A 27,174-nucleotide genomic window follows, 5' to 3' on the forward strand; every position below is an offset into this window, starting at 1 on the left:
CAATGTACATTTAATAACAACATCGTTCATACTATATCCACATTAGGTATAATGTAATATAGTGATTACCTCCCACAGATCAATGTACCTACATTTAGTAACAATATCCTTAGTACTATATCCACATTACACATAATGTAATATACTGATTCCTTCCCACAGATCAATGTACATTGAACAACAACATCATTCGTACTATATCTACACGAGGTATAATGTAATATAGTGATTACATCCCCCAGATCAATGTACATATAACAACAACATCATTCATACTATATCTACATTGGATATAATGTAATATACTGATCCCTTCCCAAAGGTCAATGTACATATAATAGCATAATCGTTATTACTATATCTACATTAGGTATAATGTAATGTATTAACTACATCCTACAGATCATTGTACATTTAATAACATCATTCATGCTATAGCTAAATTGGATATAATGTAATATACTGATCCTTTCCCACAGATCAAGGTAGCTACATTTAATAACATTATCATTAATACTATATCTACATGAGATATAATGTTATATACTAATCCCTGCCCACAGATCAATGTATATTTAATAGCGATATCATTATTACTATATCTACATTAGATATAATGTTATATACTGATCCCTGCCCACAGTTCAATGTACCTATATTTAATAACAATATCATTAGTACTATATCCACATCATATATAATGTAATATACCGATTCCTTCCCACAGATCAACGTAGATTTAATAACAACATCATTCATACTATATCAACACTACGTATAATGTAATATAGTGATTACATCCCACAGATCAAGGTACATTTAATAACAACATCATTCATACTATATCTACATTGGATATAATGTATTATACTGATCCCTTCCCACAGATCAAGGTGCCTACATTTAGTAACAATATCATTATTACTATATCTTCATTAGATATAATGTAATATACTAATCCCTGCCCACAGATCAATGTATATTTAGTAGCGATATCATTATTACTATATCTACATTGGATATAATGTAATATACTGAACCCTCCCCACAGATCAATGTACCTACATTTAACAACAATATCATTAGTACTACGTCCACATTGCATATAATGTAATATACTGATTCCTTGCCACAGATCAGTGTACATTTAATAACAACATCATTCATTACATATCAATTTGGGTACAATGTAATATAGTGATTACATCCCACAGATCAATGTACATGTAATATCGATATCATTATTACTATATCTACATTAGATATAATGTAATATACTGATCCCTGCCCATAGTTCAATGTACCTATATTTAATAACAATATCATTAGTACTATATCCACATCACATATAATGTAATATACTGATCCCTTCCCACAGATCAATGTACATTTAGTAACACCATCATTCATACTATATCTACCCTAGGTATAATGTAACATAGTGATTACATCCCACAGATCAATGTACATTTAATAACAACATCATTCATACTATAACTACATTGGATATAATGTAATATACTGATCCCTCCCCACAGATCAATGTACATTTTATAACAACATCATTCATACTATATCTACATTGGATATAATGTAATATACTGATCCCTTCCCATACGTCAATGTACATATAATAGCAAAATCGTTATTACTATATCTACATTAGGTATAATGTAATATACTGATCCCTGCTCACAGATCAATGTACCTATATTTAATAACAATATCCTTAGTACTATATCCACATTACACATAATGTAATATACTGATTCCTTCCCACAGATCAATGTACATTTAATAACAACAGCATTCATACTATATCAACACTAGGCATAATGTAATATAGTGATTACATCCCACAGATCAAGGTACATTCAATATCGATATCATTATTACTATATCTACATTAGATAAAATGTAATATACTGATCCCTTCCCACAGATCAAGGTGCCTACATTTAGTAACAATATCATTATTACTATATCTACATTAGATATAATGTAACATACTGATCCCTGCCCACCGGTCAATGTACATTTAATAACAACATCGATCATACTATATCCACATTAGGTATAATGTAATATAGTGATTACGTCTCACAGATCAATGTACCTACATTTAATAACAATATCCTTAGTACTATATCCACATTACACATAATGTAATATACTGATTCCTTCCCACAGATCAATGTACATTTAACAACAACATCATTCATACTATATCTACAATGGATATAATGTAATATACTGATCCCTGCCCATAGTTCAATGTACCTATATTTAATAACAATATCATTAGTACTATATCCACATCACATATAATGTAATATACTGATCCCTTCCCACAGATCAATGTACATTTAGTAACACCATCATTCATACTATATCTACACTGGATATAATACAATATACGGATTCCTCCCCACAGATCAATGTACATTTTATAACATCATTCATACTATATCTACATTGGATATAATGTAATATACTGATCCCTTCCCATACGTCAATGTACATATAATAGCAAAATCGTTATTACTATATCTACATTAGGTATAATGTAATATACTGATCCCTGCTCACAGATCAATGTACCTATATTTAATAACAATATCCTTAGTACTATATCCACATTACACATAATGTAATATACTGATTCCTTCCCACAGATCAATGTACATTTAATAACAACAGCATTCATACTATATCAACACTAGGTATAATGTAATATAGTGATTACATCCCACAGATCAAGGTACATTCAATATCGATATCATTATTACTATATCTACATTAGTTAAAATGTAATATACTGATCCCTTCCCACAGGTCAATGTACATACAATAGCAAAATCGTTATTACTATATCCACATTAGGTATAATGTAATGTATTTACTACATCCAACAGATCATTGTACATTTAATAACATCATTCATGCTATAGCTAAATTGGATATAATGTAATATACTCACCCCTTCCCACAGATCAAGGTACCTACATTTAATAACAATATCATTATTACTACATCTACATTAGATATAAAGTAATATACTGATCCCTGCCCACAGTTCAATGTACCCATATTTAATAATAATATCATTAGTACTATATCCACATCATATATAATGTAATATACTGATTCCTTCCCACAGATCAACGTAGATTTAATAACAACATCATTCATACAATATCAACACTAGGTATAATGTAATATAGTGATTACATCCCACAGATCAAGGTACATTTAATAACAACATCATTCATACTATATCTACATTGGATATTATGTAATATACTGATCTCTGCCCACAGATCAATGTACCTACATTTAATAACAATATCATTAGTACTATATCTACATTAGATATAATGTAATATACTGATCCCTGCCCACAGATCAATGTAACTATATTCAATAACAATATCATTAGTACTATATCCACATCATATATAATGTAATATACTGATTCCTTCCCACAGATCAATGTACATATAATAGCAATATCGTTATTACTATATCAACATCAGATATGTAATATACATTTAAAAACAAATCATTATTACTATATCTACGCCGGTTATAACGAAATGTACTGATTCCTTCCCAAGGATCAATGTACATATAATCGCAATATCATTATTAGTTACTATATCTACATCGGTTGTAACGCAATATACTGATTCCTTCCCACAGATCAATGTACATTTAATAGCAATATCATTAGTACTATATCTACATTAGATATAATGTAATATACTGATTCCTTCCCACAGAACAATGTACATTTAATAACACCATCATTCACACTATATCTACACGAGGTATAATGTAATATAGTGATTACATCCCACAGATCAATGTACATATAACAACAACATCATTCATACTATATCTACATTGGATATAATGTAATATACTGATCCCTTCCCACAGATCAATGTACCTACATTTAATAACAATATCCTTAGTACTATATCCACATTACACATAATGTAATATACTGATTCCTTCCCACAGAACAATGTACATTTAATAACACCATCATTCATACTATATCTACACGAGGTATAATGTAATATAGTGATTACATCCCACAGATCAATGTACATATAACAACAACATCATTCATACTATATCTACATTGGATATAATGTAATATACTTATCCCTTCCCACAGGTCAATGTACATATAATAGCATAATCGTTATTACTATATCTACATTAGGTATAATGTAATGTATTAACTACATCCTACACATCATTGTACATTTAATATCATCATTCATGCTATAGCTAAATTGGATATAATGTAATATACTGATTCCTTCCCACAGATCAATGTACATTTAATAACAACACTATTCATACTATATCTACACTAGGTATAATGTAACGTGGTGATTACATCCCACAGATCAATGTACATTTAATAATATCATTCATACTATAACTACATTGGATATAATGTAATATACTGATCCCTTCCCACAGATCAATGTACCTACATTTAATAACAATATCATTAGTACTACGTCCACATTACATATAATGTAGTATACTGATTCCTTCTCTCAGATCAGTGTAGATTTAATTACAACATCCTTCATACTATATCAACACTAGGTATAATGTAATATACTGATCCCTTCCCACAGACCAAGGTGCCTACATTTAGTAACAATATCATTATTACTATATCTACATTAGATATAATGTAATATACTGATCCCTGCCCACCGGTCAATGTACATTTAATAACAACATCGTTCATACTATATCCACATTAGGTATAATGTAATATAGTGATTACGTCCCACAGATCAATGTACCTACATTTAGTAACAATATCCTTAGTACTATATCCACATTACACATAATGTAATATACTGATTCCTTCCCACAGATCAATGTACATTTAACAACAACATCATTCGTACTATATCTACACGAGGTATAATGTAATATAGTGATTACATCCCCCAGATCAATGTACATATAACAACAACATCATTCATACTATATCTACATTGGATATAATGTAATATACTGATCCCTTCCCAAAGGTCAATGTACATATAATAGCATAATCGTTATTACTATATCTACATTAGGTATAATGTAATGTATTAACTACATCCTACAGATCATTGTACATTTAATAACATCATTCATGCTATAGCTAAATTGGATATAATGTAATATACTGATCCTTTCCCACAGATCAAGGTAGCTACATTTAATAACATTATCATTAATACTATATCTACATGAGATATAATGTTATATACTAATCCCTGCCCACAGATCAATGTATATTTAATAGCGATATCATTATTACTATATCTACATTACATATAATGTTATATACTGATCCCTGTCCACAGTTCAATGTACCTATACTTAATAACAATATCATTAGTACTATATCCACATCATATATAATGTAATATACCGATTCCTTCCCACAGATCAACGTAGATTTAATAACAACATCATTCATACTATATCAACACTAGGTATAATGTAATATAGTGATTACATCCCACAGATCAAGGTACATTTAATAACAACATCATTCATACTATATCTACATTGGATATAATGTATTATACTGATCCCTTCCCACAGATCAAGGTGCCTACATTTAGTACCAATATCATTATTACTATATCTTCATTACATATAATGTAATATACTAATCCCTGCCCACAGATCAATGTATATTTAGTAGCGATATCATTATTACTATATCTACATTGGATATAATGTAATATACTGAACCCTCCCCACAGATCAATGTACCTACATTTAACAACAATATCATTAGTACTACGTCCACATTGCATATAATGTAATATACTGATTCCTTGCCACAGATCAGTGTACATTTAATAACAACATCATTCATTACATATCTATTTTGGGTACAATGTAATATAGTGATTACATCCCACAGATCAATGTACATGTAATATCGATATCATTATTACTATATCTACATTAGATATAATGTAATATACTGATCCCTTCCCACAGATCAATGTACATTTAGTAACACCATCATTCATACTATATCTACACTAGGTATAATGTAACATAGTGATTACAGCCCACAGATCAATGTACATTTAATAACAACATCATTCATACTATAACTACATTGGATATAATGTAATATACTGATCCCTCCCCACAGATCAATGTACATTTTATAACAACATCATTCATACTATATCTACATTGGATATAATGTAATATACTGATCCCTTCCCATACGTCAATGTACATATAATAGCAAAATCGTTATTACTATATCTACATTAGGTATAATGTAATATACTGATCCCTGCTCACAGATCAATGTACCTATATTTAATAACAATATCCTTAGTACTATATCCACATTACACATAATGTAATATACTGATTCCTTCCCACAGATCAATGTACATTTAATAACAACAGCATTCATACTATATCAACACTAGGTATAATGTAATATAGTGATTACATCCCACAGATCAAGGTACATTCAATATCGATATCATTATTACTATATCTACATTAGATAAAATGTAATATACTGATCCCTTCCCACAGATCAAGGTGCCTACATTTAGTAACAATATCATTATTACTATATCTACATTAGATATAATGTAATATACTGATCCCTGCCCACCGGTCAATGTACATTTAATAACAACATCGATCATACTATATCCACATTAGGTATAATGTAATATAGTGATTACGTCTCACAGATCAATGTACCTACATTTAATAACAATATCCTTAGTACTATATCCACATTACACATAATGTAATATACTGATTCCTTCCCACAGATCAATGTACATTTAACAACAACATCATTCATACTATATCTACAATGGATATAATGTAATATACTGATCCCTGCCCATAGTTCAATGTACCTATATTTAATAACTATATCATTAGTACTATATCCACATCACATATAATGTAATATACTGATCCCTTCCCACAGATCAATGTACATTTAGTAACACCATCATTCATACTATATCTACACTGGATATAATACAATATACGGATTCCTCCCCACAGATCAATGTACATTTTATAACATCATTCATACTATATCTACATTGGATATAATGTAATATACTGATCCCTTCCCATACGTCAATGTACATATAATAGCAAAATCGTTATTACTATATCTACATTAGGTATAATGTAATATACTGATCCCTGCTCACAGATCAATGTACCTATATTTAATAACAATATCCTTAGTACTATATCCACATTACACATAATGTAATATACTGATTCCTTCCCACAGATCAATGTACATTTAACAACAACATCATTCGTACTATATCTACATTGGATATAATGTAATATACTGATTCCTTCCCACAGATCAATGTACCTACATTTAATAACAATATCCTTAGTACTATATCCACATTACACATAATGTAATATACTGATTCCTTCCCACAGAACAATGTACATTTAATAACCCCATCATTCATACTATATCTACACGAGGTATAATGTAATATAGTGATTACATCCCCCAGATCAATGTACATATAACAACAACATCATTCATACTATATCTACATCGGATATAATGTAATATACTGATCCGTTCCCAAAGGTCAATGTACATATAATAGCATAATCGTTATTACTATATCTACATTAGGTATAATGTAATGTATTAACTACATCCTACAGATCATTGTACATTTAATAACATCATTCATGCTATAGCTAAATTGGATATAATGTAATATACTGATCCTTTCCCACAGATCAAGGTAGCTACATTTAATAACATTATCATTAATACTATATCTACATGAGATATAATGTTATATACTAATCCCTGCCCACAGAGCAATGTATATTTAATAGCGATATCATTATTACTATATCTACATTAGATATAATGTTATATACTGATCCCTGCCCACAGTTCAATGTACCTATACTTAATAACAATATCATTAGTACTATATCCACATCACATATAATGTAATATACTTATCCCTTCCCACAGATCAATGTACATTTAGTAACACCATCATTCATACTATATCTACACTAGGTATAATGTAACATAGTGATTACATCCCACAGATCAATGTACATTTAATAACAACATCATTCATAATATAACTACATTGGATATAATGTAATATACTGATCCCTCCCCACAGATCAATGTACATTTTATAACAACATCATTCATACTATATCTACATTGGATATAATGTAATATACTGATCCCTTCCCATACGTCAATGTACATATAATAGCAAAATCGTTATTACTATATCTACATTAGGTATAATGTAATATACTGATCCCTGCCCACCGGTCAATGTACATTTAATAACAACATCGTTCATACTATATCCACATTAGGTATAATGTAATATAGTGATTACGTCCCACAGATCAATGTACCTACATTTAATAACATTATCATTAATACTATATCTACATGAGACATAATGATATATACTAATCCCTGCCCACAGATCAATGTATATTTAATAGCGATATCATTATTACTATATCTACATTAGATATAATGTTATATACTGATCCCTGCCCACAGTTCAATGTTCCTATACTTAATAACAATATCATTAGTACTATATCCACATCATATATAATGTAATATACTGATTCCTTCCCACAGATCAACGTAGATTTAATAACAACATCATTCATGCTATATCAACACTAGGTATAATGTAATATAGTGATTACATCCCACAGATCAAGGTACATTTTATAACAACATCGTTCATACTATATCTACGGTGGATATAATGTAATATACTGATCCCTTCCCACAGACCAAGGTGCCTACATTTAGTAACAATATCATTCATACTATATCAACACTAGGTATAATGTAATATAGTGATTACATCCCACAGATCAAGGTACATTTTATAACAACATCGTTCATACTATATCTACATTGGATATAATGTAATATAATGATCCCTTCCCACAGACCAAGGTGCCTACATTTAGTAACGATATCATTATTACTATAACTACATTAGATATAATGTTATATACTGATCCCTGCCCACAGTTCATTGTACCTATACTTAATAACAATATCATTAGTTGTATACCCACATCATATATAATGTAATATACTGATTCCTTCCCACGGATCAACGTAGATTTAATAACAACATCATTCATGCTATATCAACACTAGGTATAATGTAATATAGTGATTACATCCCACAGATCAAGGTGCCTACATTTTGTAACAATATCATTATTACTATATCTTCATTAGATATAATGTAATATACTAATCCCTGCCCACAGATCAATGTATATTTAGTAGCGATATCATTATTACTATATCTACATTGGATATAATGTAATATACTGAACCCTCCCCACAGATCAATGTACCTACATTTAACAACAATATCATTAGTACTACGTCCACATTGCATATAATGTAATATACTGATTCCTTGCCACAGATCAGTGTACATTTAATAACAACATCATTCATTATATATCTATATTGGGTACAATGTAATATAGTGATTACATCCCACAGATTGATGTACATGTAATATCGATATCATTATTACTATATCTACATTAGATATAATGTAATATACTGATCCCGGCCCATAGTTCAATGTACCTATATTTAATAACAATATCATTAGTACTATATCCACATCACATATAATGTAATATACTGATCCCTTCCCACAGATCAATGTACATTTAGTAACACCATCATTCATACTATATCTACACTAGGTATAATGTAACATAGTGATTACATCCCACAGATCAATGTACATTTAATAACAACATCATTCATAATATAACTACATTGGATATAATGTAATATACTGATCCCTTCCCACAGATCAATGTACATATAACAGCAACATCGTTAGTACTATATCTGCATTAGGTATAATGTAATCTAGTGACTACATCCCACAGATCATTGTACGTTTAATAACACCATCATTCATGCTATAGCTAAATTGGGTATAATGTAATATACTCACCCCTTCCCACAGATCAAGGTACCTACATTTAATAACAATATCATTATTACTACATCTACATTGGATATAAAGTAATATACTGAACCCTCCCCACAGATCAATGTACCTACATTTAACAACAATATCATTAGTACTACGTCCACATTGCATATAATGTAATATACTGATTCCTTGCCACAGATCAGTGTACATTTAATAACAACATCATTCATTACATATCTATATTGGGTACAATGTAATATAGTGATTACATCCCACAGATTGATGTACATGTAATATCGATATCATTATTACTATATCTACATTAGATATAATGTAATATACTGATCCCGGCCCATAGTTCAATGTACCTATATTTAATAACAATATCATTAGTACTATATCCACATCACATATAATGTAATATACTTATCCCTTCCCACAGATCAATGTACATTTAGTAACACCATCATTCATACTATATCTACACTAGGTATAATGTAACATAGTGATTACATCCCACAGATCAATGTACATTTAATAACAACATCATTCATAATATAACTACATTGGATATAATGTAATATACTGATCCCTTCCCACAGATCAATGTACATATAACAGCAACATCGTTAGTACTATATCTGCATTAGGTATAATGTAATCTAGTGACTACATCCCACAGATCATTGTACGTTTAATAACACCATCATTCATGCTATAGCTAAATTGGATATAATGTAATATACTCACTCCTTCCCACAGATCAAGGTACCTACATTTAATAACAATATCATTATTACTACATCTACATTAGATATAATGCAATATACGGATTCCTTCCCACAGATCAATGTACATTTAATAACAACATCATTCATACTATAACTACATTGGATATAATGTAATATACTGATCCCTCCCCACAGATCAATGTACATTTTATAACAACATCATTCATACTATATCTACATTGGATATAATGTAATGTACTCACCCCTTCCCACAGATCAAGGTACCTACATTTAATAACAATATCATTATTACTACATCTACATTAGATATAATGCAATATACGGATTCCTTCCCACAGATCAATGTACATTTAATAACAACATCATTCATACTATAACTACATTGGATATAATGTAATATACTGATCCCTCCCCACAGATCAATGAACATTTTATAACAACATCATTCATACTATATCTACATTGGATATAATGTAATATACTGTTCCCTTCCCATACGTCAATGTACATATAATAGCAAAATCGTTATTACTATATCCACATTAGGTATAATGTAATATAGTGATTACGTCCCACAGATCAATGTACCTACATTTAATAACATTATCATTAATACTATATCTACATGAGACATAATGATATATACTAATCCCTGCCCACAGATCAATGTATATTTAATAGCGATATCATTATTACTATATCTACATTAGATATAATGTTATATACTGATCCCTGCCCACAGTTCAATGTTCCTATACTTAATAACAATATCATTAGTACTATATCCACATCATATATAATGTAATATACTGATTCCTTCCCACAGATCAACGTAGATTTAATAACAACATCATTCATACAATATCAACACCAGGTATAATGTAATATAGTGATTACATCCCACAGATCAAGGTACATTTTATAACAACATCGTTCATACTATATCTACGGTGGATATAATGTAATATACTGATCCCTTCCCACAGACCAAGGTGCCTACATTTAGTAACAATATCACTCATACTATATCAACACTAGGTATAATGTAATATAGTGATTACATCCCACAGATCAAGGTACATTTTATAACAACATCGTTCATACTATATCTACATTGGATATAATGTAATATAATGATCCCTTCCCACAGACCAAGGTGCCTACATTTAGTAACGATATCATTATTACTATAACTACATTAGATATAATGTTATATACTGATCCCTGCCCACAGTTCATTGTACCTATACTTAATAACAATATCATTAGTTGTATATCCACATCATATATAATGTAATATACTGATTCCTTCCCACGGATCAACGTAGATTTAATAACAACATCATTCATACTATATCTACACTAGGTATAATGTAACATAGTGATTACATCCCACAGATCAAGGTGCCTACATTTTGTAACAATATCATTATTACTATATCTTCATTAGATATAATGTAATATACTAATCCCTGCCCACAGATCAATGTATATTTAGTAGCGATATCATTATTACTATATCTACATTGGATATAATGTAATATACTGAACCCTCCCCACAGATCAATGTACCTACATTTAACAACAATATCATTAGTACTACGTCCACATTGCATATAATGTAATATACTGATTCCTTGCCACAGATCAGTGTACATTTAATAACAACATCATTCATTACATATCTATATTGGGTACAATGTAATATAGTGATTACATCCCACAGATTGATGTACATGTAATATCGATATCATTATTACTATATCTACATTAGATATAATGTAATATACTGATCCCGGCCCATAGTTCAATGTACCTATATTTAATAACAATATCATTAGTACTATATCCACATCACATATAATGTAATATACTGATCCCTTCCCACAGATCAATGTACATTTAGTAACACCATCATTCATACTATATCTACACTAGGTATAATGTAACATAGTGATTACATCCCACAGATCAATGTACATTTAATAACAACATCATTCATAATATAACTACATTGGATATAATGTAATATACTGATCCCTTCCCACAGATCAATGTACATATAACAGCAACATCGTTAGTACTATATCTGCATTAGGTATAATGTAATCTTGTGACTACATCCCACAGATCATTGTACGTTTAATAACACCATCATTCATGCTATAGCTAAATTGGGTATAATGTAATATACTCACCCCTTCCCACAGATCAAGGTACCTACATTTAATAACAATATCATTATTACTACATCTACATTGGATATAAAGTAATATACTGAACCCTCCCCACAGATCAATGTACCTACATTTAACAACAATATCATTAGTACTACGTCCACATTGCATATAATGTAATATACTGATTCCTTGCCACAGATCAGTGTACATTTAATAACAACATCATTCATTACATATCTATATTGGGTACAATGTAATATAGTGATTACATCCCACAGATTGATGTACATGTAATATCGATATCATTATTACTATATCTACATTAGATATAATGTAATATACTGATCCCGGCCCATAGTTCAATGTACCTATATTTAATAACAATATCATTCGTACTATATCCACATCACATATAATGTAATATACTTATCCCTTCCCACAGATCAATGTACATTTAGTAACACCATCATTCATACTATATCTACACTAGGTATAATGTAACATAGTGATTACATCCCACAGATCAATGTACATTTAATAACAACATCATTCATAATATAACTACATTGGATATAATGTAATATACTGATCCCTTCCCACAGATCAATGTACATATAACAGCAACATCGTTAGTACTATATCTGCATTAGGTATAATGTAATCTAGTGACTACATCCCACAGATCATTGTACGTTTAATAACACCATCATTCATGCTATAGCTAAATTGGATATAATGTAATATACTCACCCCTTCCCACAGATCAAGGTACCTACATTTAATAACAATATCATTATTACTACATCTACATTGGATATAAAGTAATATACTGATCCCTGCCCACAGTTCAATGTACCTATATTTAATAATAATATCATTAGTACTATATCCACATCATATATAATGTAATATACTGATTCCTTCCCACAGATCAAGGTACATTTAATAACAACATCATTCATACTATATCTACATTGGATATAATGTATTATACTGGTCCCTTCCCACAGATCAAGGTGCCTACATTTAATAACAACATCATTCATACTATATCTTCATTGGATATAATGTAATATACTGATCCCTTCCCACAGGTCAATGTACATACAATAGCAAAATCGTTATTACTATATCTACATTAGGTATAATGTAATGTATTTACTACATCCTACAGATCATTGTACATTTAATAAGATCATTCATGCTATAGCTAAATTGGATATAATGTAATATACTCACCCCTTCCCACAGATCAAGGTACCTACATTTAATAACAATATCATTATTACTACATCTACATTAGATATAATGCAATATACGGATTCCTTCCCACAGATCAATGTACATTTAATAACAACATCATTCATACTATAACTACATTGGATATAATGTAATATACTGATCCCTCCCCACAGATCAATGTACATTTTATAACAACATCATTCATACTATATCTACATTGGATATAATGTAATATACTGATCCCTTCCCATACGTCAATGTACATATAATAGCAAAATCGTTATTACTATATCTACATTAGGTATAATGTAATATACTGATCCCTGCCCACCGGTCAATGTACATTTAATAACAACATCGTTCATACTATATCCACATTAGGTATAATGTAATATAGTGATTACGTCCCACAGATCAATGTACCTACATTTAATAACATTATCATTAATACTATATCTACATGAGACATAATGATATATACTAATCCCTGCCCACAGATCAATGTATATTTAATAGCGATATCATTATTACTATATCTACATTAGATATAATGTTATATACTGATCCCTGCCCACAGTTCAATGTTCCTATACTTAATAACAATATCATTAGTACTATATCCACATCATATATAATGTAATATACTGATTCCTTCCCACAGATCAACGTAGATTTAATAACAACATCATTCATACAATATCAACACCAGGTATAATGTAATATAGTGATTACATCCCACAGATCAAGGTACATTTTATAACAACATCGTTCATACTATATCTACGGTGGATATAATGTAATATACTGATCCCTTCCCACAGACCAAGGTGCCTACATTTAGTAACAATATCATTCATACTATATCAACACTAGGTATAATGTAATATAGTGATTACATCCCACAGATCAAGGTACATTTTATAACAACATCGTTCATACTATATCTACATTGGATATAATGTAATATAATGATCCCTTCCCACAGACCAAGGTGCCTACATTTAGTAACGATATCATTATTACTATAACTACATTAGATATAATGTTATATACTGATCCCTGCCCACAGTTCATTGTACCTATACTTAATAACAATATCATTAGTTGTATATCCACATCATATATAATGTAATATACTGATTCCTTCCCACGGATCAACGTAGATTTAATAACAACATCATTCATGCTATATCAACACTAGGTATAATGTAATATAGTGATTACATCCCACAGATCAAGGTGCCTACATTTTGTAACAATATCATTATTACTATATCTTCATTAGATATAATGTAATATACTAATCCCTGCCCACAGATCAATGTATATTTAGTAGCGATATCATTATTACTATATCTACATTGGATATAATGTAATATACTGAACCCTCCCCACAGATCAATGTACCTACATTTAACAACAATATCATTAGTACTACGTCCACATTGCATATAATGTAATATACTGATTCCTTGCCACAGATCAGTGTACATTTAATAACAACATCATTCATTACATATCTATATTGGGTACAATGTAATATAGTGATTACATCCCACAGATTGATGTACATGTAATATCGATATCATTATTACTATATCTACATTAGATATAATGTAATATACTGATCCCGGCCCATAGTTCAATGTACCTATATTTAATAACAATATCATTAGTACTATATCCACATCACATATAATGTAATATACTAATCCCTTCCCACAGATCAATGTACATTTAGTAACACCATCATTCATACTATATCTACACTAGGTATAATGTAACATAGTGATTACATCCCACAGATCAATGTACATTTAATAACAACATCATTCATAATATAACTACATTGGATATAATGTAATATACTGATCCCTTCCCACAGATCAATGTACATATAACAGCAACATCGTTAGTACTATATCTGCATTAGGTATAATGTAATCTAGTGACTACATCCCACAGATCATTGTACGTTTAATAACACCATCATTCATGCTATAGCTAAATTGGGTATAATGTAATATACTCACCCCTTCCCACAGATCAAGGTACCTACATTTAATAACAATATCATTATTACTACATCTACATTGGATATAAAGTAATATACTGAACCCTCCCCACAGATCAATGTACCTACATTTAACAACAATATCATTAGTACTACGTCCACATTGCATATAATGTAATATACTGATTCCTTGCCACAGATCAGTGTACATTTAATAACAACATCATTCATTACATATCTATATTGGGTACAATGTAATATAGTGATTACATCCCACAGATTGATGTACATGTAATATCGATATCATTATTACTATATCTACATTAGATATAATGTAATATACTGATCCCGGCCCATAGTTCAATGTACCTATATTTAATAACAATATCATTAGTACTATATCCACATCACATATAATGTAATATACTTATCCCTTCCCACAGATCAATGTACATTTAGTAACACCATCATTCATACTATATCTACACTAGGTATAATGTAACATAGTGATTACATCCCACAGATCAATGTACATTTAATAACAACATCATTCATAATATAACTACATTGGATATAATGTAATATACTGATCCCTTCCCACAGATCAATGTACATATAACAGCAACATCGTTAGTACTATATCTGCATTAGGTATAATGTAATCTAGTGACTACATCCCACAGATCATTGTACGTTTAATAACACCATCATTCATGCTATAGCTAAATTGGATATAATGTAATATACTCACCCCTTCCCACAGATCAAGGTACCTACATTTAATAACAATATCATTATTACTACATCTACATTAGATATAATGCAATATACGGATTCCTTCCCACAGATCAATGTACATTTAATAACAACATCATTCATACTATAACTACATTGGATATGATGTAATATACTGATCCCTCCCCACAGATCAATGTACATTTTATAACAACATCATTCATACTATATCTACATTGGATATAATGTAATGTACTCACCCCTTCCCACAGATCAAGGTACCTACATTTAATAACAATATCATTATTACTACATCTACATTAGATATAATGCAATATACGGATTCCTTCCCACAGATCAATGTACATTTAATAACAACATCATTCATACTATAACTACATTGGATATAATGTAATATACTGATCCCTCCCCACAGATCAATGTACATTTTATAACAACATCATTCATACTATATCTACATTGGATATAATGTAATATACTGATCCCTTCCCATACGTCAATGTACATATAATAGCAAAATCGTTATTACTATATCCACATTAGGTATAATGTAATATAGTGATTACGTCCCACAGATCAATGTACCTACATTTAATAACATTATCATTAATACTATATCTACATGAGACATAATGATATATACTAATCCCTGCCCACAGATCAATGTATATTTAATAGCGATATCATTATTACTATATCTACATTAGATATAATGTTATATACTGATCCCTGCCCACAGTTCAATGTTCCTATACTTAATAACAATATCATTAGTACTATATCCACATCATATATAATGTAATATACTGATTCCTTCCCACAGATCAACGTAGATTTAATAACAACATCATTCATACAATATCAACACCAGGTATAATGTAATATAGTGATTACATCCCACAGATCAAGGTACATTTTATAACAACATCGTTCATACTATATCTACGGTGGATATAATGTAATATACTGATCCCTTCCCACAGACCAAGGTGCCTACATTTAGTAACAATATCACTCATACTATATCAACACTAGGTATAATGTAATATAGTGATTACATCCCACAGATCAAGGTACATTTTATAACAACATCGTTCATACTATATCTACATTGGATATAATGTAATATAATGATCCCTTCCCACAGACCAAGGTGCCTACATTTAGTAACGATATCATTATTACTATAACTACATTAGATATAATGTTATATACTGATCCCTGCCCACAGTTCATTGTACCTATACTTAATAACAATATCATTAGTTGTATATCCACATCATATATAATGTAATATACTGATTCCTTCCCACGGATCAACGTAGATTTAATAACAACATCATTCATACTATATCTACACTAGGTATAATGTAACATAGTGATTACATCCCACAGATCAATGTACATTTAATAACAACATCATTCATAATATAACTACATTGGATATAATGTAATATACTGATCCCTTCCCACAGATCAATGTACATATAACAGCAACATCGTTAGTACTATATCTGCATTAGGTATAATGTAATCTAGTGACTACATCCCACAGATCATTGTACGTTTAATAACACCATCATTCATGCTATAGCTAAATTGGGTATAATGTAATATACTCACCCCTTCCCACAGATCAAGGTACCTACATTTAATAACAATATCATTATTACTACATCTACATTGGATATAAAGTAATATACTGAACCCTCCCCACAGATCAATGTACCTACATTTAACAACAATATCATTAGTACTACGTCCACATTGCATATAATGTAATATACTGATTCCTTGCCACAGATCAGTGTACATTTAATAACAACATCATTCATTACATATCTATATTGGGTACAATGTAATATAGTGATTACATCCCACAGATTGATGTACATGTAATATCGATATCATTATTACTATATCTACATTAGATATAATGTAATATACTGATCCCGGCCCATAGTTCAATGTACCTATATTTAATAACAATATCATTCGTACTATATCCACATCACATATAATGTAATATACTTATCCCTTCCCACAGATCAATGTACATTTAGTAACACCATCATTCATACTATATCTACACTAGGTATAATGTAACATAGTGATTACATCCCACAGATCAATGTACATTTAATAACAACATCATTCATAATATAACTACATTGGATATAATGTAATATACTGATCCCTTCCCACAGATCAATGTACATATAACAGCAACATCGTTAGTACTATATCTGCATTAGGTATAATGTAATCTAGTGACTACATCCCACAGATCATTGTACGTTTAATAACACCATCATTCATGCTATAGCTAAATTGGATATAATGTAATATACTCACCCCTTCCCACAGATCAAGGTACCTACATTTAATAACAATATCATTATTACTACATCTACATTGGATATAAAGTAATATACTGATCCCTGCCCACAGTTCAATGTACCTATATTTAATAATAATATCATTAGTACTATATCCACATCATATATAATGTAATATACTGATTCCTTCCCACAGATCAAGGTACATTTAATAACAACATCATTCATACTATATCTACATTGGATATAATGTATTATACTGGTCCCTTCCCACAGATCAAGGTGCCTACATTTAATAACAACATCATTCATACTATATCTTCATTGGATATAATGTAATATACTGATCCCTTCCCACAGGTCAATGTACATACAATAGCAAAATCGTTATTACTATATCTACATTAGGTATAATGTAATGTATTTACTACATCCTACAGATCATTGTACATTTAATAAGATCATTCATGCTATAGCTAAATTGGATATAATGTAATATACTCACCCCTTCCCACAGATCAAGGTACCTACATTTAATAACAATATCATTATTACTACATCTACATTAGATATAATGCAATATACGGATTCCTTCCCACAGATCAATGTACATTTAATAACAACATCATTCATACTATAACTACTTTGGATATAATGTAATATACTGATCCCTCCCCACAGATCAATGTACATTTTATAACAACATCATTCATACTATATCTACATTGGATATAATGTAATATACTGATCCCTTCCCATACGTCAATGTACATATAATAGCAAAATCGTTATTACTATATCTACATTAGGTATAATGTAATATACTGATCCCTGCCCACCGGTCAATGTACATTTAATAACATCATCGTTCATACTATATCCACATTAGGTATAATGTAATATAGTGATTACGTCCCACAGATCAATGTACCTACATTTAATAACATTATCATTAATACTATATCTACATGAGACATAATGATATATACTAATCCCTGCCCACAGATCAATGTATATTTAATAGCGATATCATTATTACTATATCTACATTAGATATAATGTTATATACTGATCCCTGCCCACAGTTCAATGTTCCTATACTTAATAACAATATCATTAGTACTATATCCACATCATATATAATGTAATATACTGATTCCTTCCCACAGATCAACGTAGATTTAATAACAACATCATTCATACAATATCAACACCAGGTATAATGTAATATAGTGATTACATCCCACAGATCAAGGTACATTTTATAACAACATCGTTCATACTATATCTACGGTGGATATAATGTAATATACTGATCCCTTCCCACAGGCCAAGGTGCCTACATTTAGTAACAATATCATTCATACTATATCAACACTAGGTATAATGTAATATAGTGATTACATCCCACAGATCAAGGTACATTTTATAACAACATCGTTCATACTATATCTACATTGGATATAATGTAATATAATGATCCCTTCCCACAGACCAAGGTGCCTACATTTAGTAACGATATCATTATTACTATAACTACATTAGATATAATGTTATATACTGATCCCTGCCCACAGTTCATTGTACCTATACTTAATAACAATATCATTAGTTGTATATCCACATCATATATAATGTAATATACTGATTCCTTCCCACGGATCAACGTAGATTTAATAACAACATCATTCATGCTATATCAACACTAGGTATAATGTAATATAGTGATTACATCCCACAGATCAAGGTGCCTACATTTTGTAACAATATCATTATTACTATATCTTCATTAGATATAATGTAATATACTAATCCCTGCCCACAGATCAATGTATATTTAGTAGCGATATCATTATTACTATATCTACATTGGATATAATGTAATATACTGAACCCTCCCCACAGATCAATGTACCTACATTTAACAACAATATCATTAGTACTACGTCCACATTGCATATAATGTAATATACTGATCCCTTCCCACAGATCAATGTACATTTAGTAACACCATCATTCATACTATATCTACACTAGGTATAATGTAACATAGTGATTACATCCCACAGATCAATGTACATTTAATAACAACATCATTCATAATATAACTACATTGGATATAATGTAATATACTGATCCCTTCCCACAGATCAATGTACATATAACAGCAACATCGTTAGTACTATATCTGCATTAGGTATAATGTAATCTAGTGACTACATCCCACAGATCATTGTACGTTTAATAACACCATCATTCATGCTATAGCTAAATTGGATATAATGTAATATACTCACCCCTTCCCACAGATCAAGGTACCTACATTTAATAACAATATCATTATTACTACATCTACATTGGATATAAAGTAATATACTGAACCCTCCCCACAGATCAATGTACCTACATTTAACAACAATATCATTAGTACTACGTCCACATTGCATATAATGTAATATACTGATTCCTTGCCACAGATCAGTGTACATTTAATAACAACATCATTCATTACATATCTATATTGGGTACAATGTAATATAGTGATTACATCCCACAGATTGATGTACATGTAATATCGATATCATTATTACTATATCTACATTAGATATAATGTAATATACTGATCCCGGCCCATAGTTCAATGTACCTATATTTAATAACAATATCATTAGTACTATATCCACATCACATATAATGTAATATACTTATCCCTTCCCACAGATCAATGTACATTTAGTAACACCATCATTCATACTATATCTACACTAGGTATAATGTAACATAGTGATTACATCCCACAGATCAATGTACATTTAATAACAACATCATTCATAATATAACTACATTGGATATAATGTAATGTACTGATCCCTTCCCAGAGATCAATGTACATATAACAGCAACATCGTTAGTACTATATCTGCATTAGGTATAATGTAATCTAGTGACTACATCCCACAGATCATTGTACGTTTAATAACACCATCATTCATGCTATAGCTAAATTGGATATAATGTAATATACTCACCCCTTCCCACAGATCAAGGTACCTACATTTAATAACAATATCATTATTACTACATCTACATTGGATATAAAGTAATATACTGATCCCTGCCCACAGTTCAATGTACCTATATTTAATAATAATATCATTAGTACTATATCCACATCATATATAATGTAATATACTGATTCCTTCCCACAGATCAATGTGCATTAACAACAACATCATTCATGCTATAGCTAAATTGGAAAGAATGTAATATACTGATCCCTGCCCACAGATCAATGTACCTACATTTAATAACAATATCATTAGTACTCTATCTACATTAGATATAATGTAATATACTGATCCCTGCCCACAGTTCAATGTAACTATATTTAATAACAATATCATTAGTACTATATCCACATCATATATAATGTAATATACTGATTCCTTCCCACAGATCAATGTACATATAATAGCAATATCGTTATTACTATATCAACATCAGATATGTAATATACATTTAAAAACAAATCATTATTACTATATCTACGTCGGTTATAACGAAATGTACTGATTCCTTCCCAAGGATCAATGTACATATAATCGCAATATCATTATTAGTTACTATATCTACATCGGTTGTAACGCAATATACTGATTCCTTCCCACAGATCAATGTACATTTAATAGCAATATCATTAGTACTATATCTACATTAGATATAACGTAATATACTGATCCCTTCGCACAGATCGAGATACCTACATTTAATAACAATATCATTATTACTATATCTACAGTAGATATAATGAAATATACTGATCCCTGCCCACAGATCAATGTACCTACATTTAATAACAATATCATTAGTACTACGTCCACATTACATATAATGTAGTATACTGATTCCTTCTCACAGATCAGTGTAGATTTAATAACAACATCCTTCATACTATATCAACACTAGGTATAATGTAATATACTGATCCCTTCCCACAGACCAAGGTGCCTACAGTTAGTAACAATATCATTATTACTATATCTACATTAGATATAATGTAATATACTGATCCCTGCCCACCGGTCAATGTACATTTAATAACAACATCGTTCATACTATATCCACATCACATATAATGTAATATACTGATCCCTTCCCACAGATCAATGTACATTTAGTAACACCATCATTCATACTATATCTACACTAGGTATAATGTAACATAGTGATTACATCCCACAGATCAATGTACATTTAATAACAACATCATTCATAATATAACTACATTGGATATAATGTAATATACTGATCCCTTCCCACAGATCAATGTACATATAACAGCAACATCGTTAGTACTATATCTGCATTAGGTATAATGTAATCTAGTGACTACATCCCACAGATCATTGTACGTTTAATAACACCATCATTCATGCTATAGCTAAATTGGATATAATGTAATATACTCACCCCTTCCTACAGATCAAGGTACCTACATTTAATAACAATATCATTATTACTACATCTACATTAGATAAAAAGTAATATACTGATCCCTGCCCACAGTTCAATGTACCTATATTTAATAATAATATCATTAGTACTATATCCACATCATATATAATGTAATATACTGATTCCTTCCCACAGATCAATGTGCATTAACAACAACATCATTCATGCTATAGCTAAATTGGATATAATGTAATATACTGATCCCTGCCCACAGATCAATGTACCTACATTTAATAACAATATCATTACTACTCTATCTACATTAGATATAATGTAATATACTGATCCCTGCCCACAGTTCAATGTAACTATATTTAATAACAATATCATTAGTACTATATCCACATCATATATAATGTAATATACTGATTCCTTCCCACAGATCAATGTACATTTAACAACCGCATCATTCATACTATGTCTACATTGGATATAATGTAATATACTGTTCCCTTCCCACAGATCAATGTACATATAATAACAATATCATTATTACTATAACTACACTAGATATAATGTAATATACTGATTCCTTCCCTCAGATCAATGTACATTTAACAACAACATCATTCGTACTATATCTACATTGGATTTAATGTAATATACTGATCCCTTCCCACAGATCAATGTACCTACATTTAATAACATTATCATTAATACTATATCTACATGAGACATAATGATATATACTAATCCCTGCCCACAGATCAATGTATATTTAATAGCGATATCATTATTACTATATCTACATTAGATATAATGTTATATACTGATCCCTGCCCACAGTTCAATGTTCCTATACTTAATAACAATATCATTAGTACTATATCCACATCATATATAATGTAATATACTGATTCCTTCCCACAGATCAACGTAGATTTAATAACAACATCATTCATACAATATCAACACCAGGTATAATGTAATATAGTGATTACATCCCACAGATCAAGGTACATTTTATAACAACATCGTTCATACTATATCTACGGTGGATATAATGTAATATACTGATCCCTTCCCACAGACCAAGGTGCCTACATTTAGTAACAATATCACTCATACTATATCAACACTAGGTATAATGTAATATAGTGATTACATCCCACAGATCAAGGTACATTTTATAACAACATCGTTCATACTATATCTACATTGGATATAATGTAATATAATGATCCCTTCCCACATACCAAGGTGCCTACATTTAGTAACGATATCATTATTACTATAACTACATTAGATATAATGTTATATACTGATCCCTGCCCACAGTTCATTGTACCTATACTTAATAACAATATCATTAGTTGTATATCCACATCATATATAATGTAATATACTGATTCCTTCCCACGGATCAACGTAGATTTAATAACAACATCATTCATGCTATATCAACACTAGGTATAATGTAATATAGTGATTACATCCCACAGATCAAGGTGCCTACATTTTGTAACAATATCATTATTACTATATCTTCATTAGATATAATGTAATATACTAATCCCTGCCCACAGATCAATGTATATTTAGTAGCGATATCATTATTACTATATCTACATTGGATATAATGTAATATACTGAACCCTCCCCACAGATCAATGTACCTACATTTAACAACAATATCATTAGTACTACGTCCACATTGCATATAATGTAATATACTGATTCCTTGCCACAGATCAGTGTACATTTAATAACAACATCATTCATTACATATCTATATTGGGTACAATGTAATATAGTGATTACATCCCACAGATTGATGTACATGTAATATCGATATCATTATTACTATATCTACATTAGATATAATGTAATATACTGATCCCGGCCCATAGTTCAATGTACCTATATTTAATAACAATATCATTAGTACTATATCCACATCACATATAATGTAATATACTGATCCCTTCCCACAGATCCATGTACATTTAGTAACACCATCATTCATACTATATCTACACTAGGTATAATGTAACATAGTGATTACATCCCACAGATCAATGTACATTTAATAACAACATCATTCATAATATAACTACATTGGATATAATGTAATATACTGATCCCTTCCCACAGATCAATGTACATATAACAGCAACATCGTTAGTACTATATCTGCATTAGGTATAATGTAATCTAGTGACTACATCCCACAGATCATTGTACGTTTAATAACACCATCATTCATGCTATAGCTAAATTGGGTATAATGTAATATACTCACCCCTTCCCACAGATCAAGGTACCTACATTTAATAACAATATCATTATTACTACATCTACATTGGATATAAAGTAATATACTGAACCCTCCCCACAGATCAATGTACCTACATTTAACAACAATATCATTAGTACTACGTCCACATTGCATATAATGTAATATACTGATTCCTTGCCACAGATCAGTGTACATTTAATAACAACATCATTCATTACATATCTATATTGGGTACAATGTAATATAGTGATTACATCCCACAGATTGATGTACATGTAATATCGATATCATTATTACTATATCTACATTAGATATAATGTAATATACTGATACCGGCCCATAGTTCAATGTACCTATATTTAATAACAATATCATTAGTACTATATCCGCATCACATATAATGTAATATACTTATCCCTTCCCACAGATCAATGTACATTTAGTAACACCATCATTCATACTATATCTACACTAGGTATAATGTAACATAGTGATTACATCCCACAGATCAATGTACATTTAATAACAACATCATTCATAATATAACTACATTGGATATAATGTAATATACTGATCCCTTCCCACAGATCAATGTACATATAACAGCAACATCGTTAGTACTATATCTGCATTAGGTATAATGTAATCTAGTGACTACATCCCACAGATCATTGTACGTTTAATAACACCACCATTCATGCTATAGCTAAATTGGATATAATGTAATATACTCACCCCTTCCCACAGATCAAGGTACCTACATTTAATAACAATATCATTATTACTACATCTACATTGGATATAAAGTAATATACTGATCCCTGCCCACAGTTCAATGTACCTATATTTAATAATAATATCATTAGTACTATATCCACATCATATATAATGTAATATACTGATTCCTTCCCACAGATCAAGGTACATTTAATAACAACATCATTCATACTATATCTACATTGGATATAATGTATTATACTGGTCCCTTCCCACAGATCAAGGTGCCTACATTTAATAACAACATCATTCATACTATATCTTCATTGGATATAATGTAATATACT

Source organism: Osmia lignaria, chromosome 3, assembly GCF_051020975.1.
Source record: "Osmia lignaria lignaria isolate PbOS001 chromosome 3, iyOsmLign1, whole genome shotgun sequence".
Taxonomy (NCBI): Eukaryota; Metazoa; Arthropoda; class Insecta; order Hymenoptera; family Megachilidae; genus Osmia; species Osmia lignaria.